We start from the raw sequence: 27,671 nt of genomic DNA, 5'->3' as shown, positions 1-27,671 counted from the left end.
CGTTATTGTCAGCCTCATAGCATTCACAAATCATAATATTACGCGAATACGAAATATTAGTATTGATTAGAGGTGACAGTCAGTTCAATGTTATTATTCGGCACATCTCTTGATTGACTGACATCGGTCAATTTGCAAAATTAAGTTGTATTCTAAACGAAACAAAGGGACGTAACCTAATCTATTCGGTTTTTAGATAGTATCGGAAGTTACCTGTCAGCAATTTAATTACTGGCTTAGAGAATCAGGGGAAAGATTAAATCTGTGTATTCAAAGTTAAAGATTAAGTCCATTTTAAACCTTTATGGACTTTTAACAAATAATACTCACCCGGATATATGGAGCATAAAATAAATAATCTAAATTAATACCAATGTCGCAATCAAACTGAAATTGATCATCGCTATAGGTGGTACATTTACTGAAAGGTAAGTTATTTCAAATCTAGTGAATACAAACATTCAGTCAGTTTGAACAATTTCAACGATCCGGGTGAAGTTGTATAATTACGTTAGGAAAACTAATCTATAATGTGTCTATTGAACTCCTTTTAAAACCTGTAGGATATTATTAATTTACTTTTTGACATATTTCTTTTGTTATTAATATATTTATACCCATAGCTAACATGTATTAAAGGTCTACACTTATTATTGTGTTTATTAATTCGGAGGTCATTTCTGAATTTAAGATAAGATAAATTCTCAACTGATGTAGTAGATAAACACGCATATAAACTTCCATCATCTACATGCAAATGGTTAAACTACGTGACTTTATTTGCTCACTTTACTCAAAGTACCAAGTGAGCTTTACTCTTTATTTGATGTCTGTCGTCGTCCCTCGACTGTCAGCATCTGTTAACTTGAAAAAAATATTCTACTCTGAAACTTCTTGGGAAAGTTTTAAATTTGTATCAATCATCATAGAGGTATTTAGTTTTGGAAATCTGTTCCATGATCCAACGCCCTAACGAACATGGCTGACATGGCTAAGATTAAAACAAAGGGTATAAACGTTAATTGTTTCTTTTAACTTGAAATCGCTATTACATAAAAAAAAATCCTTCAAAAATTTAATGTTTAGAATGATTAGATATACCTTTTGTATGTTTTTTTTCATAACTGACAGACTACTTCTTATATTGCTTTTAAATGTCAAATTTGCCCGATTTGTTTATATTTTTGCCTATTAAATATACAGTTATGATAGATAGAGTGATCCTTTAAATTGTTCAAATCAGCTGCAACATTGCCCTTAAATGGCGATTTGTTTTTTCGTTCATGTTTTTGGCCATACTAAACAATATAGAGGGAAACTGTAAACAGAAAAGTTCATCAGTACAAGATCACCACCTGAATATTTTTGTCATGGATGCTAATCTAGTCCATAATGTAAGACAGTGTTCATTGTTGAAGATGTATATTGATCGAGGTGAGCGACATGTGCTCTGTAGACCCTCTGGTTGTTTGAATTGAGAAATTGATAAAATGCCATTTAGATTATAGTAATCATTTATACGATTTGACGCTTTGCAATATATTATAAACCAAAGCATGTAGTAATTCGTTAACGGATTTGAAAGCAATTATCAGCGAACCGAATGATGTGTAGTTAAATCCAAGCTTGTAATGTTTTGCTTATTTTAAGAATTGAAATATTAGAAGGCTTTCCAACTTCAAAGACGATCTATTATGATTTTTACACGCACTGGCCCTGTGGTTTAAGAGAGAAGATGATGTTATGAAATTGAAAAAAAAATATATAGACTTTGCTCATTGTTGAAGGCCGAACGATGACCTATAGTTGTTAATTTTGGTCTCTTGTGAACAATTGTCTCATTGGCAATCATACCACCTCTTCCTTTTTTCTATATATATACGTCTATTCTAGATATATTCCAAAGCAAATAGAAATAAAAATGATGTAACAGAAAACTCACAAAACTGCTGAATTCCAAGGAAAATTCAAAAACGAAAGTCTTAAATCAAACGGAAAAATCAAAAGCTCTGACACTTCAAACAAATGAAAAACAACTGCCATATTCTTGACTTAATAACGGCATTTTATATAAATACATATAATTGAAATAAAAATTGAACATAAAGGGCGTTCAAACAATGTAAATAGTTATCAAATGTACCAGGATTATAATTAAGTACGCCATACGCGCATTTCGTCTACAGACACCTCATCAATGACGCTCATATCAAAATTTCTATAAAGCCAACAAGTACAAAGTTGAAGAGCATTGTAAGGATCCAAAATTTCAGAAAAATTGTGCCAAATACGGCTATGGTAATCTATACCTGGGATAAGAGAATCCTTAGTTTTTTGAAAAAATTAAAGTTTGGTGAACAGGAAATCTATAAACTGACCACATTATTATTATTCATGTTAACACCGAAGTGTTGACTACTGGGGTGGTGATACCCTCGGGGACGAAACGTCCACCAGCAGTGGCATCGACCGCGTAGTGTAAATAGATATCAAAGGTACCAGGATTATAATTGAGATCGCTAGTTTTTGTTCTATATATTTTTATGTATGTAAACCGCCTCGGAGGTCTAGTGGGTGCGTGCTCGCCTCGAAGTGTTCGAGGTCGTGGGGTCGAACCACGCCCGGGTCACACAATGGACGCATGGTGGGAAAATAGTATTTCGTTACGTTTCCGCTTATCACACGGTATTAAGGAGTTAGAATAAAGACTGGTCGCAGTCAGAATAATGTGTCCGGGTAAGGTTACTTGTCTTCTTGTTGACTATTATTTTGTGAACTAGCAAATTAGACAGGGTTTCGTCCTGAATAAGCATTTCTTTTGAAACTGGACGTAAAGCAGCCATTTATCGTCATCTTTATAAATATATACTCGTCTAAACATCAACCCAACAATGTCAGATGTGTAAATGTGCTTTCGCAATTTATTTGCTCTTCACTCGCCGGAATTTGGACCCATGCTTCTGAGATATCGTGACACCAAAGCGCCTTCACTGTAGCCGTCCCGCCAGACCACACGACCACCTTGGCTTCATATATATATACAACACGTCTAAACATCAACCTAACAGTTAGATCTATTTATATATATATATGCACAATGCCACCTGTGCATATACAAAAACAGTATTAGAAACTTGAGAAAAAAATATTTCTACAGAAATGGATAAAACAGAATAAAGAAGCTTGAACATCGATATTATTGTAATTACATTTACTATCAAATAGTTCCTGAAAATAATGTTAAGATATCTGAATCAAATATTAATATTCTATCTCTTTAAGTTTACAAATTCATTTTATCTCAACGTATACGTTTTACCACATGTGTTAAGTTTAGTTGGTCCATTTTAAATCTTTGTTTCCTAAAACAAGTAAAACAAACAAACTGTCTGAACAGTGACGAATTTACCGCAGTAATTATGTCTGAAATTAGAAAGAAAAACTGTCAATGGCTAAATATATATTGTTCAACCTGTTAAGAGATTTACATATCAAACCGTTTTAAATCAAAATAAGTTTACCAGTGTATTGTTGGATGACTAATCAATTTATGATAATACCAACTCTCTGCATATACAATATAAACCATTTTATAATGAAGCAAATGAAATAGATTTCTGAATTTTGATTTTACAAATGTGTATTTTGTTTTGATCTACACTATAAGTTATCTATTTTATATTTAGTGTACTGGTATATATTGTATACTACTTGTTCGATCTGTGTCATCAAATAGACATGATTTGTTTCATTTTAAAGCATGCATGGTTCGTTCCTTTAATGTCATTCAAAAGACATAAAACAGGACAAACAGCTTGGGAATCCGCAAATGTAGTGCTATTTGTTATTCCTGAGTTTGCAAAGTTCACACTTCCTCTTTTGTACTTTGATGTTAGAACATTCATTGTTGAAATGATATTACATGTTATTTCAAACCTGAAATAACTATTTCAGAATACCCACAGAGGACTACTACAAACTAATTATCGCTAAACCAGATTGTGGCACGAGACGACTTTGAATAGTCATAGGTTGTAACTATAATGAATAATATGAAATAAATGTACTTACATTAACCCGAATCGCTTCCGCCATGACATTTATACAACCCACTGCAGAGCATCATAGATCTCAATCTGCAATAGCCATTGGAACTTAAATAGTTCGTTCTTATGTTGTACTGTTATACCACCACCCCAGGTTAAGGGGAGAGTTGGGATCCCGCTAACATGTTTAACCCCGCCACATTCTGTATTCAAATAGGAGCCTGCAATTAAGTGGTTGTCATTTGTTTATGTGTTACATATTTGTTTTCCGTTTATTTTTTGTATAAAAATTAGGCTGTTAGTCATCTCGTTTGAATTGTTTTACATTTTATAGCTGACTATGTGGTATGGGATTTGCTCATTATTGAAGAATGTATGGTGACTTATATTAGTTCTTAATCTCTGTGTCATTTTGGGCTCTTGTGTAGAGTTGTCTCATTGGCAATAACATCTTCTTTTTATATTTTGTCATTGAAAAATGCATATTTTGCTATGAAGAAAACTTGCATGCTTTTGAAACTTCTAGTGCTTTCCTTATTTTACATGTTGAATATATATTTTTCTTTTTAAAATTATTTTGAAACAATTATCGAAATTCTGTTCTTCAAGTCATCTTAATATATAGTTAGATTTATCATTTCTTAAAATACTTTATGACTTTCCATTTTACAATGGTTAGTTAGTTTGGTTTTATTTGTCCTTTCATCATATCTTAAGGCATTTCACAATTATCCGTTGTTACTTATAATTAAGATGTTTGCAGCACTAAAATGAGAGACAAGTTTTATGAAAACAAACTTGAAGTTTGTTTCTTCTTAAAAATAGGGACGAAAGATACCAGAGGGAGAGTCAAACTCATAAATATGACTATACAATTATATGTTTGTTGAAGTGGCGCTGACGAGTCGAAAAATCAAAACGTATATCCCTAGAATGATACATAATTAAGCTGACAATTGTTAACTGCAGAAAACTCCCCTGCATACAGTAAAGTCAGTACCATTAATATGTATCTTTATTCGGACGTATACGAATATCACAAACATAAAATTATAATTAACACTTTACTCTATATTCTAGGGGAATTGAAAAGATTAATATAATCCTTCATATTTAAACCTCATAATCTACTTATCAAGTCACGCCCTATTTTATTTAGCTTTCTTTATTATACGTGGTTGTGCCAAATATACACACTTTATAGGTTTCTATTTCAATTCTGATACTTTGGGTTTTTTCGTATTTGGTTTTACAAACGATTTTGTATATACCATATGTGCATCTTTTTCGTCCTATATCTATCTATCTGGCAACGATTTTAATGTTGCTGAAATATTAAAAGCGTATGGGTTTGTTTCATTCGGAATGTTTGTGTTTGATTTTATTTTTGTCTAAAGCTTATTTTTGTTTTTTACGTTTTTGCAATGCCGTTTCAAAAGTATTTGTACACCGTTCTTTAAAGTTGTCAGTAAAAGACATAAAAGGATAAAACAAATATTTATTTAACTTACCAAGTAGTTTGATGATTTTCCTGACCAGTATTTGTTAGTTATTATCTTTACACTTTTTAATTTTGTGTCGATGTATTACACATTTGTTCGACAGACAATAAATCTGCTTGTATAAACAGGTTTGAAGCTACAACATGTATTATACATACATTAAAGAGGGGGGACAAGGGGGGTCTAATAACAGTTAACAAAAAATACATTCTCGCAATAACAGATAACAAAAAAAGTAAAAGTCCTATAACAGCAACAGAAATAGTCAATAACAGATAACAGCATTTTTTTTCTTCAGAATAACAGATAACAAAGATTCAAATTGGCCCATAACAGCATAACAGTTATACCCCTTGCCCCCCCTCATTAAAATGTCAATAAACAAACGGAACTAGTTTTCTTTCAGTGATAACATTTTGTTTTTGGAATTCCATATTGTAATTTAAAATGATGGTCGATGAGAAGAACTTCACGAGACCAGGGTATTTTGTTTTGGTTGTAATAGTTATTGATCATTCTGTTGGAAGAAGTACCGTTCAGGTTGTTTTTGTATTTTGTGCATTAGTTCTACGAAAAGTCAGGTTATCTAAACCATGAGTTGTTTGAATTCGTTGATATTAATTTTCTCTTGAATAAGTCGTTTATTGGTTATTGGTATTGTATGTGATACTGTGCAAATCCTGTTATATTCTTGTTTAATATGTATTAAATAAAATAACATTACAAAATATCAGTTTATATTGTGGAAATTCATATCTAAAAATTCCATTTTGCAGTTCCAAATTCTAAACTACCTCAACAACGAAACATAGTGTTCAACTAGGTAGTGGCATCGTTGTCCTTCTGTTTTGCGATATTAATAAAAGATTTTTTATTTAGTGTAAAGTGAAGCCATTTTACACAAAAGATAGACTTAGATCTATTTTTTACTTGATTCTCTAGGTTTAAATAACCAAACTCCTTGGTACATAAGCAGGCAATTATCAGTCATTTCTCATTTGTAATACATATTATATCCATGCATGTATCGTATTTTAGCTAAAACTAAGAAAGGAAAGACAGAAACTTGTATTTTTTTTTAAAGGAGAACGACGCGGGATGTGCTCAATTGATATTGCAGCTAGTTTATTATACTAAATGCGTTTAAATTAAATGAACTATTCCTAAAGGGAATTTTAAGTGCATTTAATATAGACTTTTTCAGCTCATTGATACCAATTTGCCTATTTCTCTTGCAAAAGAACAATTTTAAAGACAAATAACGCTAAAATATGCTACCAATTAACACAGTTTCCTTTTTCTCCTTTAATTTACATATAAAGGCTTTATGTTGAACCAATTGAAGGCCAAAGACACAAACGAGATAAAAATGTTGCCAAACAAGTGATTAAAGTTTTTTTGAAGGCCAAAATACAACCTTTTCATTAGCACCGACTGTTATTTCTTTTATTACTTCTACCAAATTACAGCCGTATGTTTTTATTAATTAATCTTTCTGTCTAGAAAAGCAAGTATTAAAGACAAAATAGATGTTTTAACGAGTAGAAGATATTCATTTATGCCGAAGGGTTGTAGGAAAATAGCCAAATCGCTCTTTGTTCAAAACCGAACGTTGACCTGTCTTCAATATTCATATACTGATTTTTTTGGTGGTATAGCTTTCTATGTAGCCATCATATCACATAGCCTTGTGTTAACATTAGGAACTCGATGGTGACCCAAATTTCTTGTGTTGTTCTTACGGGTCGAATATGGGTCACTTACTGATACTAGATCGTAAAGGGAAAGAGTATATAAGACGTTTTACACAAGCGTAAATTAATCTCAAATTATGCAGACAGTCTCCTTGTTATCTACAAAGAAAATTATCCCTTTAAAAACACTACACTCGTATGCGCACTTTTCTTAATGATTTTATTTGCAACAATATTGCCAATTAATTATTGTAGATACTATTTAAATGCTGATTTTCTATTTTCAAATTTTGATGGACATATGTGTAGATACATTTTTAAAACTTTTTTGCTCAATTATTAAAGAAATGCAGATATCACTTTTAGCAATTTTGTAAAAATAAGCTAAAAACATTAATTGTAAATTTTTCACTTGATTCGATCCACAATAAAACATTATTATATATTTAAAAACGATCATAAACATTTATTTGGCATCGATAATATGAAATCGAATAGACCTAGAATAAACCAACAGCACGAGTTTGCTTCATCTATTTATATCTCTGTTTGTGTTTACATCGCTTATATATTCATCGTATGCCTTTAGAGGTCAACTTGATAATTAATTAGATGACATCTAGACTAAAATACACACGAAACGAAGCTACATTTTTCCATGCTTGTGTCCTGTTAAATGTTTATTTTATACTTTTAATAGTTTGGAAAAATGTTTTACATAGTTGTAAATCAAAATATTTGAATTTCAAAAAAATCGGTGAACATCAATACGACAGCTAGAGCCCCTTTAAAACTTGTTCAAATAGTGATTCTGAAGATACCTAAAATGGTTTACACTTATTGGGGGGAAAACCCACATTAAAGTAAAATTAAATTTCATCGATTTATTTTAACGACAATATAGTTCAATACTAAAGGAGTAGGGGCATTAAGCCCTAGTTTTGGCCCAAGAAAATGAAATGTTTGATAACTATTTCAAATTGGCACATAAGGTTTAGAAATGCATAGGGTCAAGAAATATAAATGAAAAACATGAAGATTTTTATCTGATGACGTCACAATTACGTCATAATATGTACTATTTTCACAAAAACAATGAAAAATGCAAAATTTATGCAGTTTTCTGACTTTATTTCCGTTTAGAAAACATCCTGCGCAGCCGAGAAACAACAAAATAATTTAACAAAAGCTTTATTAAAACTATTGGCATTATCTCACCAAATTTAAAGTTGTTTCTTGGGTGCGCACATACTTTTTCAGTCTAAAATATACTTCAAATTTGATAAAAAAAAACAAGGAAAATCACAAAATTTAACAAAATATGCAAATTAGGTTAAAATTTGTTGCCATGGTAACTTGTTCTATGTCAAATTTGTTTTGTTTTTCTTAGTACCTTATACCTAAGACAAGTTTTCAGTAATTTAAGAATATGTATGATAACTTTAAAATTTGCAGTAATTTTTGGGCCAAATAAGGGCCTTATTGCCCCTACTCATGACTAATTAAATCAAAAGTTAAAACAACAGGGATGATACATACACAATTTATCAAAGGTACCAGGATTATAATCTAATCTGCCAGACGCGCGTTTCGTCTACATAAGACTCATCAGTGACGATCAGATCAAAATGGTTATAAAACCAAACAAGTACAAAGTTGAAGAGCATTAAGTAACCAACATTCCTAATTTGTGCAAAATACGGCTAAGGCAATCTATTACTGGGATATGAAAATTCTTAGTTTTTCGAAAAATTCAAAGTTTTGTTAACCGGATATTTATAAAAAAAAACACACAATTGATATTCGTGATATACTTCTGGACTGGCGATACCTTCGGGAACGAAACGTCCACCATCAGTGTTATCGACAATTATTGTTAAATATGAAAATTACTTTTTCAAAAGGTCAATCAATATATTTGATGATATCAACCGTTGTTTATAAAATTTATTTTTATCCCTGAATTGCAGAACAACCTACAGTGGACTAACGTAACATCCATCCATATGTTGGATAAAACATAATATCAACCTTTCAACTTAATGCCTCATCAGAATATACTTTAAGTCCGAGGAACAATGTAACAGCGTCACACCATGATACATATGAAGATTCTTCAATATAGCACTATCGTCGTTCTTTATCTTTATCAAACTAGTTTACATAAACAGGGGAATGGCATATTTCATTTTTAAGTTTCAGTATAGTATCATAGTTTCCCAAACTTGTACCACAAAAGGTTTATGGTGAACATTTAAAAATCAAAAAGACATGAAAATGTGAACACAACGTACGTAATAGTTTGTAAAAGAGGGACGAAAAATACCAAAGGGACAGTAAAACTCATAAATCTAAAACAAACTGACAACGCCATGGCTAAAAATGAAAAAGACAAACAGAAAAATGTTAGTACACATGACACAACATAGAAAACTAAAGAATAAACAACACGAATCCCACCACAAACTAGGGGTGATCCCAGGTGCTCCGGAAGGGTAATCAGATCCTGCTCCACATGTGACACCCGTCGTGTTGCTTTTGTGATTACAAATCCGGTAAATAGTCTAATTCGGTAGGCCACATTCATAAAAGGGAAGGAGATTGTAGTTACGACGTAAGGAACATATCCGATATCATTTCAGAAACGGTTATTCCATAACGGTCAACCAACTTGTGATGGCGTCCGTAAAATTTACGAAGGGATGATTTCAACTTCACCATTTGGAACTCTTGGTTTAATAGCTTCCTTGTGAGCAGTAATCCTCTATCAAGAAAATCATGATCGGAAATGCAAGCAAGTAACAAGTGCTTTATATTAAAATTTTATTATTTGCTACTGTACAATCATAGATAATAAAAAATAATATAACTAGGATTAAACTAAATTAAATAAATAAAATTGACACAAAATGTGAATAACAGAAAAATGTGCAAAGTCATATATTCATTGATATCACATAAATTAAACCTATTCAGAAGCAAATGTCATATTTTACCAAAAGATTGACAATTTCGCGTTTATCTAATTACAATGGCGACAGAAATATTGCCCGAATTACATAATCCGATAATTTAACTGACATGAATGAAGATAAGGATGTTTGAAGTTTACTTTACAAAAACGTAATGAAACAAACACTGCACAAGTTCTTAAAACAGTTTGAGAAAAAAAGCATTAACTTGTAATACTACCATTCATTGGCCCCTATAAGTCATTGCTAAATTCGTACTTTTAAAACATTGTGGAAAGTTACTATCACTGAAAATTGACTAATACAATGTTCTCCTCTTTTATTTAACCTGTGTGCAAGTTTTAGTAACCAAGCAACCTCAAATGCAAGTTTCCAAAATATTGTATAATAGAAACCCAAAATGAAAAAAATGCTTTAAAATATCCAAGATATACCTTTATGACCCAGACAATTTGACTGCAATGAAATGTAACATTAATTACCAAAAACAATATTTTTTACGTTCCTTTTCGTTAGCAACCGGAGGTGACATACTATGATTTGGTGTTATCACATTTATGACTTCCAGTAATTTTTTTTGGTCACTGAGTGATATCAACTAGGAGGTTGTGTATGCTTTACCTTAGGTCTGATATGTGATTACAGTACATATGACACCCATTTTCAAAAATTCCAAATCATAAATTTGAAATGTTAATATTTTAGAGTTATATAGTGGAGGTTGTAATGGTGTGCTGTAATGAATAGCATTTGCCACGATTGTTGTGTCGTTCGAATTTTTTAAACGTCTTGCGCACTATCAAATTGTGTTTACTTCAAAACAAATAAACTCAAAATCCAGTGAAACTCCTTTGCAATCCCTCTTAGATGCACTATCGGGGGTTCTTTTTAAAACATTTCACACATTCAGTCTTAAAACGTCGAATAAATAAAAACTTCTAAAATTCTTACGCATAGTAATGTGTCAAACGAAAGAATTTAGTTTGAAACAAAGTGAGCTGAAATGATTAAACCAACAGTCGTTTACTTAATTAGAGTTCATTTCATAAAGCCTTAAATAACTAGAACAAAACGTGAGAATCATTAACCTGTCAACAAATGCACACTATGAGTAATGACATTCATGACTTGAAGAACGAGGACTAGTGATTTGAAATGTAATTCTACGAGTTTTCTCCACTCTTTAAAACTATTCATCCCTTATGCAAAACCTTGCATAATTGAACAATGATGTACTTAAATATATAAAAAAGAAGATGTGGTATGATTGGCAATGATATAACTCTCCACAAGAGACAAAATGACACAGAATTAATCAATTATAGATCACCGTTGGGCCTTCAACAGTGCGCAAAGCCCACACGGCATACTCATCTTTAAAATGCCCCGAAATGACAATGTAAAATAATTCAAACGAGAAAACTAACGGCCAAATTAGGTATAACATATCTAAAGATTTTTAATGATAAATTTAATCTGGCTGACATATATTTGCATATTTTTCCTTCTTAGTTTCTGATGATTATCTTTATTTCAGACGCAAACAGTTAAGAAATTGCAAAAACTTCAATGCCAAAGGAATACTTCAGACAAAAAACGAAATTAAAAGATAGATCTTATGAATACTGTACGTCTCATTGTACACTACTTAATATAACTATATATTAAAAACGAAAACATACCGATACATTTATTTAGTGTTTACATTTCTGGCTTTGAAAACTATTTGTTTCGAGCGTATTCAACGATCGTTATTCCAAAAACAATTGTTTTACACACGTTTTAGACTCGTTCATATGAGATACTGTCAACAAAAACTGCAATTATTTAGACATGGTCAAATTAATGGAAAAGCTGAATAGAGACAGTAGATCACCAATGTGTTGACCTTATAACTCATTTGGACATATTCATGACGTGAAAAATCACTTCAGACTACATTATTTCATTCATTGATCAATATATTAAAAAGATCATTTTGAGAATGTGTTATGTTAATGAGATTTCAACCATTTCAAGTACACATGTAGGCCCTTTTTTACTTCACAGGCAACACATATGAGACCAAATATAGCATGTGAAAGTCGAAAGCACACTTCTGTCATGTTGTGCGACATTTTTATTCAACCATTTTCTTTAATTGAAAATGCCTTTACCAAGTCAGGAATATGATACTTGTTTTCCATTCGTTTGATGTGTTTTGTCATGTAATTTTACCATGTGATTAAGGACTTTCCGATTGAATTTTCCGCGGAGTTCAGTATTTTTGTGATTTTACTTTTATTCAGTTATTTAAATGTAAATCAGAGACATTTCATTTTGGTGTTTCAAAATTGAGTGAATCCCTAACAAGGCTCGTTTGATTTACATTCCAAAGGAATATCATTAAATGACATTATAGTTTTCTGGTCTTGTACATAGGTGTCAAGAGGAATCAAAATGATATCTAAAACTGAAGGTTAATATCATAAGTGGGTTTTCCAAATGACAACTGTTTGAATGGCTTTTTTGCAATGATATTTTATGTACAAAACGGCTCTGGGAAACATGTTCTTTTAATTACTTACAAATTTAAATTGCAATTCACAAGCTTGGAAATCACACTTTATCATTAGCATCCTTCATTCAAATAACTTATTTGAAATTGATATTTCACAAAAAAAAGTGTTTCCACGTGATATAGTTTTTTCCATTCCTACAGGCCAACCTGTTTTGTACTCATTTGAAGTTGCTTATTCCTTAGTTTTCTATGTTGTGTCACGTGTACTAGTGTTTGTTTGTCCTTTTCAGTTTTATCCATGTCTTTGTCGGTTTATTTTCGATTTATGAGTTTGACTGTCCCTCTGGTATCTTTCGTCCCTCTTTTGAAGCCGAATTCATACAAAACGTTCTTAAAGGCAATTAGAAATGTAAAAGCACGTTGTCAATATTTTACGATCTATACATGATGTTTTGTCACTAATTTGTCTACACTTAAGCGCGAACAAACATCCAATATACACAATTGAATTTGATATCAAGGATATTAACGAAAATAAAACGTAAGCTTACTATCTTTCCATTACCAAGCATTAAATATATTCTGCATGATCATATGGCATTTAGTACCTTAAATAAATATCCAGTTAAGTTGAAAATTTCATAATTTATTGACTATGTTTAAATTAGGCAGCTATCCTATCAAACTTAAGATAAAGGTTTGTTATATCTGCCTCATATCTAAAGATGGTCGATAAGGGTTGAAAACAAAACTTTACGACAAAAGAGATGAGTTCAGCTTTCCTATTTCCATTTCAATGTAGCAACATTGCAGCAGCGCCTGCATAACGAGTATATTTTACAGTTGATACGATATTCTAGGCCACGTATTGTCAATGCTATAATAATTTCTTTGGTAGAGAATGCTTCTCAGAAGGAAGCTATCATATCGAGAGTTCCATGTGGTGAAGTTGAAATTCATCCCATGTAAATTTTACAGACGCCATTACGATTCGGTTGCCCGTATTGAAAATCTGTTTTACAGATGACGATAGTCATAAGATTGAGAATGGAAATAGGGAAGTGTCTTAATTGTCGGAACTACAATCCTGTTCCCTTTTTCCGAATTGAACCAACCGAATAAGATTTAGCACCAGGTTTGTACTGACATGAATAACATGACAGTAGTTACAATTTACAACAATTGTTTCAGAAGGGTTTTGAGGAAGACATTAAATATTTTAATCGACACCACATTAGATTGACGGGCACCATAACGATTTGGTTTATATAAACGATGTGTCTATGTTTTAACTTAATAGCGACATGTTTTTCAGAAGTTGGTTTTCTTTAAAACCAGAATGGTAGTCATGTCTGTAAATTTATCAATCGAGTTGTATAATCACCTATGGCTATATTTTAATTGAGTTTTGAATCACATCACGGATGACTCTGTCGACCTGTTTTGAAATTATTACCTCGTTGATCCAAAATTTTATCTTTACCAGCTAAGAAGAATAGGAGGGTACCGCGTCGTAATCCTTGACTAGCGAAGAAACTAGTTTTACCACAAAGGTGCAATACGGCTTTCACTTTATTTACGTTGTTGCATTTAAAATGGTTTCAAGCTACATCGCATTTTTAATCAATATCTGTTCTCATTAGAAAAAAAAGAATATGATTAAGATTGAAACAATTTCCCAACATTGTATGTTATTAGTGATTAAAAGTTTTTAAAGCGGTTCAGACGCACCCAAATGTAGTAAGAGTCATTTTTACTTTATTGGAATGGATCGACGTAACTGATGATGGACTACTACATTTGTAGTGTCGCAGGGTTTCATCATTTCAATAGTTATCAAAGGTACCAGGATTATAATTAAGTACGCTAGACGCGTAGTCAGTGCGTCGGTATTGACATGATTATAAGTATATATGTTTTACAAACTGTTGTGTTTTTTTTATTTTGGTCGGGTTGTTGTCTCTTTGACACATTCCCCATTTCCATTCTCAATTTTATTTAGTAATATAATCCCTCTGTTTTATCATCCAGACAATACTTAGTTTCAATGAAATTTGCTTTAAGGAATACTGTAATCATGATAATGGTCTAGCTAAGGACACTCAGTATTACCTCAATCAAATTTTCTACTACAGTTTGTCAAAGATTAATTTGTTTGATTTCAACTGTAGTAGCTAGTTTTGTTGCCTCTTGGTGTTTCTTCTGTACATGTTTTTCAATCTTTGATATTCCTTAAAGGTTTAAACCAAACACACTCCTTTTAATTTATTAGACAGTAATATCAGAAAACTACGTAAACATACAGTTAACCTTTGCCAAAAAAATCAATATTATATAAATAACACAGGGGGATAGAGCCGATTGTTGCCCTTGAAGAGGGAGACTTCGATTTCAACTGTTTTGAGATTGGTGTCACTGATAGGTCTTATGTAGATAAACCGCACGTCTAGCATACACAACTCAATTGTTAGGCTAATATTTTTAAAGAGGTGTTGCCAATCCCTCGGGTATAGCCATCCTTATGTGGGTGGGTATTTCTATTTAGTTCATATAGCTGTACAAACATTCAATTTTAGTTCAATTACATGTTTTGTAGTTTAGTATGAAGTCCATTTACACCTAACTAGTACACATGCAGATGTCAGTTGAAGAACGCCCCCGGATGAGGTATTTTCTCGTTGTCTCGAAGACCCACTGATGGATTTCGGCTGTGCTCTGCTCTTTGGTCGGTTGTTGTCTCTTTGACATTTTCCTCATTTCCAATCTTAGATTTCTACATTCCTGGCTTTTTCAGTTTTAAGTTTGATCTTTCCTGGTGAACGTAAATGCAATGTGGACCACAGGTTGACTAGATTATTCCTTTTTTGTTCTTCATTGGTCATATAGTGTCTCAAGTATGTTGACGTAAATTTATTTGATTTGAGTGCTCCTGATATAAGTAAAGTTAAAACAATTATTCGATCAAAAGAATGTATTTTTTATGCTGGATAGTTCCTCTGAAACATGGCATCATTATTGTAGTTATCGATTTTCAAATATTAATAAATTCATAAGGGTGAAAAAACCTATTAACACTACGTTATTAGGCTGGAATATTACCAGTTTGTCTTTTCGTTTGCAATTAATAAACATGTTTAATCGTAAACATTTCAGTGACTCAACTTTGTGTAATCATAATGTTTTAACATGCAACCGTGGTTTTTAAAATTTCTTCTGAGTCACTTTTGATATATATGGTATAACTGCCATTTTTTAATATTTATTCTGGAATAGAGACACTACCAGTGTGCCAGTTGATGAACAATACGCAAGCTAGATATAGATACTGATCATGTCCCTATACCTTGTGTATTATATATAGGTTTTATTACAAAACCTCGTTTTCAATTTCAAACAAATGACTAACCTTCGATGATTGTTTGTGAGATTTATAGAGTTCGACATATTATATCGAAGCGGAAGTTGAAAACTCTGTGTCTAATGAAAAATCATTTAAGCTAAACCTTATTGTGTATGCAATGGTTTCTACCGGAATTTTGTTCTGATTCTGTATGACCTGATATATCATAGAAAAAACTTGAAGCTCAACCTTTTAATTGTACAGTTATTAATCTGTAATTAAACGATGAATACTGTAAATTGAAACTTTGAATGGTTTCGATTTCAAAGATAAGTGTTGAATGCGTCATATAAAACGTTTAGTCTTCTAAACAATAAAACAGTTTTAATTTCGTAATCTTAATCAGAACCTTTTATTTACATAACTACAGAAATAGAATTAAGAATGGATTTCACAGCTTGAGTAATCAATTTAAAGCGAACGATTTGAAATTCACAATGAGATCTGCATACTAAACGGTAAAAGTATACTAAAGAACTTTGATACTTGGTATAAGTTATAATGTTCACAATGTTCACAATGTACAGCAGTAAACGATCATTTGAAGATTTAAGGAATAATTATCTTTACTTTGTAACAAACATTTAAGGCACCAGTACATATACAGGCAATTAAGTGGAATTTTGTGATATAATCGTTTGTAATGTCATCAAACAAATCGCAATATTTGTAAGGCTTCACACAATATTATTCCCTCCACTCATGCTGTAGCATAAAAAATTTTGGAGTATTAATCCTTTACACAAGTAGTCCTGATTCTAAACTTAGACATATTGAACTTGATGAAGTATACTTCATTCAGAAGCTTCTCAAGAAGAATAGAAAGAAGCTAGCATTATCCTTAATTTACAACTATATGATGTCCTTCAAAGTTTAATGACTTCGTTGAGCAAATCTTGAAGAATAAAGGATACCACATATGCAATTAATATGTCTACTTCTTAATTCGACTCATATATCAAGATTTACAATAAGGATCAGTTGAGAAATTAATTTGCAAAGCAACGACATTTTAAATTTTCTGATTGTGAACTTCATTTTGTGTGTAACAACATTCAAGCAACGACTGCAAATAGCTTATATACATGTATCTCGCAATTGTTAAAGTTTTCAACAAGGACACTTTTTTGTAATGCTAAGTTTGAAGAAATCCCGTCGAAAATATGTAATAGTTATGATATTGTAGGAAGCATGAAGATGGATATCCTTTTTAAAAGGACATACGATAAAGTTTCGATCCCATCATGATTTTTTTTTGGAAAATTTGCATACAAGGTATTTTTCACCTAAGTAATTCAAATATGTAATAAAAATATACCTTCATGTGCTAGAGATCAAAGAAGTCGAAAATTTGTACATTTACTCTTCACATTTTTTCTAACATTTCTATCCTTTTGATAGACGCACTTGAATTTTATTCAACAGATAAACACAAACGGATTTTTGTAAAAACATTATGAAATTCTTCTTTACATAAATATGCTCTTATTGTATACAACAATTCTTTCGAAACTATTAATTTTTAACAAAGTTAGCGGGAAGTGTGTTGTAAAGTCTCTTTTTTTTCCTGTGCAGTGACCTTTTGATTAGTTTTATCGTTTTTCTTTTGGTCTTGGTGCTGCCTGTTCTTCCAACTTTGGTTTCGGATTGTCTATTTGTATATTCTCCCTTCTATTGACTAACTGCAACTTTAGAACGGACCCATGTGGTTCTTTATTGTTGTTTTTAAGTAAAACCAGATTCGATTTAAAATTGTAGCATTTTAATTCTTTTGGAGGTAGTAGTTGATTCACATTACGACTTTATTCCCGTTAATGAGATCATTTTATGGATCAAAAACGGTTTTGATGAAATGTTTTATCATCAAAATTGATGTCAAAATCTATTTTCATTAAAATGGTATCGACAATAAAAAATCATTTACAATCTTTTTGTTTTTACGCTTAATAATCTGACCATACTTTTTACTTTATATTCAAAGAGTGAAATACGATGGGTCATCAAAATTATGGTTAGAAGTGATCAGTAATACTTAAGACCGAAAATAAAAAAAATAATTGTCTAGACATATTTATTAGTAGTTAATAGTGTAACTGATACAAATTGACCAGTGAAACACATTTTGAGAGCACACGGAAACCTATTCATTATCCGCAGGTTACAGACTTCATGTGGGATACTTTGTTTCATTTTATAGATTTCGTATTTTGGGAATATCGAACACTTCTATATTTCAAGTAATTGTATCTGCCGTTTTACGGCTCAAAGGGATAGCTTGAATAAACCGGCAGTAGGCCAATGTTTCAGGTTGTCAGGTGTTTTGGAGAGGTGCTAACGATTGTTGTTCGCAGTATTGTGATAGTAATATGTTTTTTCGTTCCAATAAACGGCATCTAATACTAATACAACAGTGTAATTTGACATGCCTTGACTTCCGCTGGATTGAAAGTAAAAAAGCTCCTCAACAATTTTAGTTTTCTAACAAATATTTTTTTTTTTATACTCCATGCTACAAAGTTGCGATACAGTGTTTGACCTGTCCTACTGTACATCAGTCCGTCCGTTCATTCGTCCAGTACAAAACAGGAAGTTCTTACCGTTTTTTTTCTTTTGATCTTGATCAAAGGATGAGATACGATAGGTCATCAAGAGGATAGTTAGAAGTGATCAGTAATACTTAAGACTGAAAATAGAAAAAATAATTGTCTAGACATATTTATTAGTAGTTAATAGTGTAACTGATACAATTTGACCAGTGAAACACATTTTGAAAGCACACGGAAACCTATTCATTATCCGCAGGTTACAGACTTCATGTGGGATACTTTGTTTCATTTTATAGATTTCGTATTTTGGGAATATCGAACACTTTTATATAAATCGTTTCTCCCGTTTCATTGTTCATTCGTAAACTCCTATCGTGATATATTTTTAAAAATCAACAATATTGTTTCCTATGACATCTTTAGAATGATTTAATGAATCATTCTGGATAACTAAGTCAATTACAAGTTTCTTTAACAGTGATTATAAATAGTATATATATTGCATATCAAAACTGGTTTATTATCGTAACTGAAATAGTAATCTAATCTGTTCACGATAGGAAGACATTATGATTTACCAACAAGTCAAGAAAGTGATCACATGAATACACCGGCAGAGGGCCAATTTTTCAAGTAGTCAGGTGCTTTGACGAGGTGCTAACGAGTGTTGTTTGAAACATTGTGATAGTAATGGGTTTGTCGTTCCAATAAACGACATCTAATACAAATACAAAAGTGTAATTTGACATGCCTTGACTACCACCGCGTTGAACAAAATGTAAGAAACTCGTCCCAAACTTTAATTGTCTAACATTCAAAATGTTTGTTTTATACCCATTTCAACAACGTTGTGGTACAATGTGTTTACTGTATCTTCGCCCATGTGTCTGTAAGTCCCTCAGTCCTGTTTTTGTCATCACAACTACTCTGAAACCAAACTACAGAACTTACTATAAGTGTTTTAATCGAACTTAGTCATGTTGTTAGGAACCTGTAGACGACAAATAACTGTGTTCTTGATAGTTTTCTATTTGTGAAGTTTTATTGAATCAGGCCATGTTTGCCTCATCTTTTGAGTTGTTTTGTATTTTTTAACGAGGCCCTTCGATAGATTACTTTACGGTAATGGATATTGCACAGTGGTGGTTGACCGTTTTTTTCTCAAGTCTGAGATTTTTGTTTTTTCCTCGATTTTTTTTAACTATAATATCAATTTACCTTGTCTGTTAATATTGACATCAAGATCTTAACAAATAAAATCTTGTGTAAACTTTGAATCTATTACGTCAATATTATTTATTGTGTGTTCCATTAACTGATTGCATAACTTGTTAAATTCCTGCAGAATGTTAATATAGTTATATTGTGCATGTGTATTAGGTACTCAACAGTCCTTTTTGTAAGACATCATAAGCTCTAAAAAATATTGCATCAATTTTGGGCTCTTTAGATTTGTAGACAAACATTTGTACCAAAAATTAAGATAATTTTGTCACTTTTGCCAACCAACAGACAATATAAAAAAGAAGATGTGGTATAATCACCAATAAGACAACTATCCACAACAGACCAAAATGACACACACATTAACAGCTATAGGTAACCGTACGGCCTTCAACAATGAGCAAAGCCCATACCACATAGCCAGCTATAAAAGGCCCCGATAAAAGGCCATTGGAATAAGAAATTGCATATGGTGATTAGCAACCAACGATAATAAAATTAACAAGACATGTATATTCATAATAACGTGAATTTCATAACAGGCTTCATTGAAAATTCTTTAGTTTAGGTTCAATTGTAAAATTACTTCGTTAATACCTATAGCTGGCTTATATATTTGTTTAGAGTATACTAACGAAGTTCAATTTTGTACAGAATGATAAATATGTTTAAAAAGGAATTTCCCCGAACATTGATATTTATTCTAAGGTTACATCCTCGCTTGCGCAAATTAATTTGAAATATAAAATAATCAGAAACACATGTGTTAAAATTAAGTAATAATTGTTTAAGAAGCTCATTTAATGTTGTAGTTATCAATGTCAAAATGATGAAGCCGTGTTTTGTATCTCCTAAGTTGTCTCTTAAAAGAATGTGTTCGCTTTCCCCTCGTAATATTGACAATAAATTGTTATCACATTCTTTCTGACAGTGACATCATAGTCACAAACAAGTTGTAATAAAATCGAATGTAAGGAAGAAATATCGTACACAGATGTTATGAATCAAGACATCAAAATAACGCAGTAACTTGTCATATTTATGTATTTATTATGCATTACAGTGGGTCTGATAAAGTTCTCCGCTAATTAACCAATAAATTGCACCTCATAGGAACGATAATGTAGTATGTCATAGACAATACACACTGTATCCCTAGCCAATTAGCATCGATCCTATAAACAAGGTCAGTTACCCTGGTGTTATCCTATCTCAATGTCAAATCATTGTAAGGTGTTTGGTGCCAGCACACTATTCTATCATTGATGTCCAAAAACCATGTCCGGACCAGTTACTTGTATGCTGCCGTAATTAAATTAAATTATGTGAAAAATGTCTTTTTGCACAATTTGATCTTTTTTTTAGTATTTGTTTCTGCTGGAATCCTGTTTTTTTAATAATAATTACAGACTTTAGCTACGTATACATGTTTCCATTTAGGGAAAACGGTAGTATTACATTTTCCCAGCATTAGGTTGGCCTTTTGTGTACCCAAGACAGGTGAAGGAAGTCAACTTATGAGCGCTGTGATTGGATGTAAGGGTACAATATATTTTTTATTTATCTATGAATAACTGCAGTTTGTATATTTACAATATAAATTTTAAAACCTATTGAAATATTTTCTAGAGAATTATTTGAAAAGGCTTCCAAAATTTCATAAATTTGGTGCAAAATGACGGTGGGCATGGATAACATAAACCAGCTCCGTTGGAAATTGGTCATGATACTATTTGGCTTCAATTTTTAGAATACAGTAATAAAGTACAAACACCACACATAACTGTTTTATTCAAGTTTTTATTATAAAAACTGGTAAATTTAGAAAATGTTAGTATTGTCGCCTATGGCAGAATAAATACTACCGTTTTCCCTATACTCAAGATAGCAGGGGAAATCAAAATCAATCAGACTTCAGTCATATTATACTATTTTGAAGCATTTGATAAGAACATTTGATTTTTATCACAGAAAATAGAAATTTTTATCTGAGGACAGTACAGTAATGGGAAAAGTGCTGAGTCATCATAATAAGTCAAATTGATGGGTACTGATATAAAACTTTATTCTAGGGTGTCAATATTAACTATATTGTATAAACTGCACCAAACTATTGTTCTTTTGTATTTGTTTTCACCATTCGCAATGATTAATTCAATTTGAAAACCCAGATTTTAAGTCGCGACATATATTTTGAACTGAAATATTTGCCTTTTTTGCTGTGTAATTCCCTAAATGTATAAATTGGGTATTTCCCTTGACACAATCTATTAAAATTGGATATTGTCTGGTTAAGTTTGTACTTTTTATATAGTAAGACAGTATTTGGTCATACTAGAAGCATTTTCACTGTTTGAATTGTTCATCTAAGAAAAAAAGAGGCCCACTGGAGGCTAAATTTAGATAGAATTTATTCTCTCCTGTGTAAAGAATTGCTCACATTGTTGGCAATTCATGCAGCAAATATTTCAATAGTGCTTCATTTTGTAGTTTCTATCTTTTATTATATCAGGCATATACAATTTGTCATTTTGTACTGTTTGAAAGGACTTTTGTTGGAATTTAATACTCCCAAGGGACATAATTCAGCTTTTTCATAGATTAATACAGGCAACAAAGGCAACTTTACAGCTGAGTATTTTGCAGATTTAATGTTTTAAGTGTCTAATATCCTTGTTTTTATAATCTCAAGATAGAATAATGGATTTTATAACCAGCTCTGAAATTTTTAACCACAATATGGCATATACTAAAGCATGGAATGCAGATTAGTATGACAAATCTTGAATTTGTGCTTATGTTGTAAATTTTGGATAAAATGTATACAAATTGAATGAAATTGTCATTTTTATTTGTTTAAATGGAAATGTTTATTATTATTCTCAAATAAGATAAGATATAGTTGGAAACAGGTTGTTCGTTAAGCCTTATCTGAAAGAAGTAGAGAAAGAGGTAAATCAGCATGTAGGGGTGGGGACATAAAATTATCCATGTTTCTTTAAGTAATGGGGATATACAAGTACTAATTATAGTCAAGGTTTCCACAATAACCTAGTATTGCATTGATGGTGTCATAAAAATTCTTTATAGCTTTGTGTCACAGTATAGGGAAAACGGTAGTATTACATTTTCCCAGCATTAGGTTGGCCTTTTGTGTACCCAAGACAGGTGAAGGAAGTCAACTTATGAGCGCTGTGATTGGATGTAAGGGTACAATATATTTTTTATTTATCTATGAATAACTGCAGTTTGTATATTTACAATATATAAATTTTAAAACCTATTGAAATATTTTCTAGAGAATTATTTGAAAAGGCTTCCAAAATTTCATAAATTTGGTGCAAAATGACGGTGGGCATGGATAACATAAACCAGCTCCGTTGGAAATTGGTCATGATACTATTTGGCTTCAATTTTTAGAATACAGTAATAAAGTACAAACACCACACATAACTGTTTTATTCAAGTTTTTATTATAAAAACTGGTAAATTTAGAAAATGTTAGTATTGTCGCCTATGGCAGAATAAATACTACCGTTTTCCCTATACGACGCAGCGCTTCGAAATCCTTTAACATAAGGTGAGAGATACGTATAAATATTTGATGGTTATGAGTTCCTGCATATAATAGTTTCGATGGTAATCAAGACAGACCGAATTCAATTGCAATTCAATTAATTATGCATCTGTGTTTTACTGCATGTTACACATTGAACAACTACGTGTTTCGTCGCTATTAGAATGTATGGTCAACTTGATTTAAAGTACTGCAGCTTCTACTTAAATTAATACGGGGTCTCAGGTTTATTTTAAACCACATGAATTACTAGGACATTTTTGAAATAAAATGGGGAAAACACATGAAAATTGTATCACATGGTTGTTCAAGATCATGTTAAAAATAGAAATCAATAAAATGAAAGGTATTTATGACTTTAATAATTGAGTCTATTAGATGTTTCTTTGACATTATCATTACAATGTTCTTTGAGACTGTTCTACTAACAGTTATAATATTGTTGCTTTGTTTATGGCGTTGTTGTTCAGAAATTATTGTTTTTCTTTTTTCAAATCGTAGAACATATTTTGACATGTACTGGCAACTTTAATCTAGATATTTGGAGAAAATAAAACTATGTTGTGTTGACTCGAATGACATTGCTGACTTTTATGCTTGTTACATTTGAATTGAATTGAATTGATTCTGACCTCTTTTTGTGCAGAAAAGATTTTAGGTAACACATACAGTATCTTCAGGTTTAAGGAATTCTTTATTTAAACATTTAGTCATTATTAAAATTGATTTAATTTCGATTGCATCCGATTTCAATTCAAACGACTTAATATTAGTTGGCAACTATTACATATATATCATCTCTTCTATCTGTCATACAGCATCCTATTACATTTCACACAGAAAACACTAAACAACAAAAGACATATTGTATTTAGCGATAACGAGCATTGTAAATGACAAAGAAATTCAATATTGAGGTGTATGGATGTTTCTATGCTAAGAACCGTGTCAATAAATAGAAGAATGACAGGAGAGATTTTATTGCATTAGATGACTTATCAATACTTTATCTTCTTCTAATACCTCGACTTGTTAGTTAATGGATCATTTTCTGCGACATCGGCTGTAAAACACAATCTGTAACGAGCCTCGAATTGATTAATTAATTTAAAGCTTCTTCAATGGATTGATATTTTACAACGTATAAAATGAAAATGGGAATTAAATTTAGTTTATAGGTTAATTATTTTAAGTTTTTCTCCTTGAACATAATGGCTTATGTCGTATATAAAAAGACCTTATTTTCTTTTACAATGCTTTCTATAATTCCTTGAACAAATTACCGGTATCAGTTACCGCGCGAATGTTATTTGAAAAGATTACATATATAATTATTTGTCGTCAACTTGGTATCATAATTAAAACTAAATGTAGAATACATGTACTTATAACGGGACAGAAAAATATTCAGAACTGCTATTTCAGCTATATACAAGTAACTTATTTTGATAGACATATTTATTTATTTCATTTTTCAGTTGCGTATGCTTTGGCAAGTTGAATACATAAAAGACATTTGTTGGACTACATTTAATTTATGACAGTTCATATTTAATTTCGTCGCCAAATTTGTTATACTGATATCGCTCCGTGACTTTGTTCTTCGCAGTTGTGCCGTGATAGTTAGTTTGAAAATGTTTCCGCCCAAAAAGGTTCTAGAGGCCGTCTTAAACGTGCAGTGAGTCGAGAGCTTTTTATATGCTCAGTGTTGAAGACCTCATTGTGACTTTGAGACATAGAATCGCAATACAAGCGCCGTTCCTTTGCTTTTTGTGTTTTTTGCTGTGCATTGACTGATTTTGTGTCATAAATGGATACCTGATATCCTTAGGCTATCTTTTCTGTTCTGTTTTGTATTTATCTAATTAACAATCATAATATGACGTCTATTGCTTTTTTATTCCTGTCGTCAAAATCCATTTTAAAGTTAAAAAAATATTATTAAACGACGTAGCCTGGTTTTTTATAATCTATGATAATAGCTTTTGCCACTATATGCTCTTTGCATAAAGTCTTACTCACAATCTTTTAACTTTGAATTACAACTTAAATCATAATACAGAACAAGTAGCAGATATCAAACAATGATAATTTCTTGGCAACCACTCATGATAGTTTGAAAAAAATATTAATGTACGTGCAAAACGTGTTTTAAATAACCACTAACAAGTACGCTCGTGACAATATGTTTGAACAGGCAATACAAAAACTTTGAGGCCATAAAACCATAAGTGTCTAGATAGAACTACTACCAATCAAAACAGTTACTAGAATATTTGATGTCGTGGTGTCCGTGAAATAATCACTTCAACATGTTCACGAGGATTTATCTAAGAGAGCGCATACTTTACCGTATGATTTTTTTTTTTTTCTACATGTTTTTTATTAAACCATATTTAATAAAAAGAGAGATACCGGATTTAAGGACTTGTCAGTAAATTATGATTTTAAACTGCATCAAGTCAAAATGGAGAGTAGAACCCAATGACTCGTGGCAAGATACAGTCACAACATGCAAGTTATTATTGCAACAAGTATATTAGAGGCGTCTGAAGGTGACTTGCTGCTCCTATATATCTGGCATTGAAAAAATTGTTTACATTTCCTGTACATGTCCGTTATCCCTGTTGACCCTCTTACAGTAAGTACATATTGTATTCACGGCATTGTATTACTTGTTATCCGTTTCTGGTTCTATATAAACAAGAAATAATTGCCACTGGGTGTCATGCCAGCAACAATCAAAAAACAATTTAAAGCTTTCTGATTACGACGAAGAGTTATATAAGATCCTCCACTGTTTTGAAATTTAACCAATTGTGTTACATTCGTTACACTTTTGTACTCTTGCATTTGCAAAATAGTCTAATGTGATTAAACAGCTGTACATGTCTTAAAAGGTCTAGTTATTATGGTATATGTTATTCAGATGTGCATATACAGGAATAAGGCTGTTAATAACAACAAAAATTGTGTTCTGTATTTCACATTTTTATATATGCTACATGTAATGTAAATGGTTTACTTTTACAAATTGTGACTTGGATGTTGTCTCATTAGCACTCGTACATTTGTACCACATCTTCTTACGTCTGTATAATAAAAAATAAAATAACTTAAGTTTGGATGTTCACTTTTGCCTCGAGCTTCACAGAAGATTGATTAATTTTCAAAAATGCACAGCTCATGTTGTCAAATTGGTATCGTTAAACATTTTTACAATTTTGCAAGAAAAAAATCATTGACTACAATAAAGAAACGGCTCTAGAAAACTTAACCACATTATGTATTGTACATCGTATTAATATATGCAATAATTTGACGAGAAAGCGATGTCTATGCAACAGCACATGGCATTACTTATTTATCTTAATCTTCTTACCGTCTATTACGTTGCTTATAATTTACAAGGTCTGAGCAAGGAAAAGGTTTTTGGAATCTATTATTGATATTTCAATCTGGTGGGCATGATAGGCTGTACATGAAATATATCTTTTTCGTGTTGAAAGATGCTATACGTGTTATTTTTGTTCCACTGAAACACGTCGTGTGTGTTCTACTTTCTCCCTTGAATTCCCATGCCCTCCTATATATCTAAAGACATGTAAATGTTCTTGCTTTTCAAACAATGTCGCTGTATTGCTCTCATATTTCTTTTTATTCTGAAATACAATTGCCAGCTCTTTCTTAATGTGATTCCCGGTTTTGCTTTCTTAAGAATTCATACAAAAATTAGGTTGCTAGTCTATGAGTGGCCGTTTATGTCATTTGCGCGATTATATACGCGTATATAATTTTCAACGCGTATATATATTAACGTATATTAACGCGTATATTAACGCGTATATTTATGCAAATAACGCGTATATTAACGCGTATATGATAAATAAATTGGAATAAAGTATAAACGTGTTTATTTTAACAATAATTTTTATACGCGTATACAACGATAATATACGCGTTGAAAACCACAATATACGCGTTGAAAACCACAATATACGCGTATATATACGCGTTGAAAATTATATACGCGTATATAATCGCGCAAATGACATGAACGGCCACTCATACTAGTCATTACCAAACTTAAACAGCAAGCGTTCACCAATATAATCCAAAATAACAAAAAAGAATCAAAACAATTTTAAATATGTAATAACTTTAATTTTATTGATAGAAGGCATAACTTTCTGTAAAAGGGAAACGGTAA

General features: G+C 31.6%; 1 protein-coding gene across 1 annotated transcript in view; it reads left to right on the top strand.

Moving 5' to 3' along the window:
- The first annotated feature begins 343 nt into the window (after nucleotides 1-343).
- LOC134714190 (zwei Ig domain protein zig-8-like) overlaps nucleotides 344-27,671 on the top strand; it is an 80,439-nt gene continuing 53,111 nt past the window's right edge. The window contains exon 1 of the mRNA XM_063575430.1: nucleotides 344-428. The gene's annotated coding sequence lies outside the window, so the exon portion shown is untranslated. The remainder of the gene's footprint in view (nucleotides 429-27,671) is intronic.

Source organism: Mytilus trossulus, chromosome 4, assembly GCF_036588685.1.
Source record: "Mytilus trossulus isolate FHL-02 chromosome 4, PNRI_Mtr1.1.1.hap1, whole genome shotgun sequence".
NCBI classification, from domain to species: Eukaryota; Metazoa; Mollusca; class Bivalvia; order Mytilida; family Mytilidae; genus Mytilus; species Mytilus trossulus.
Note: the sequence above shows the minus strand (reverse complement) of the source record. Positions and strands in the feature narration are given on the sequence as shown.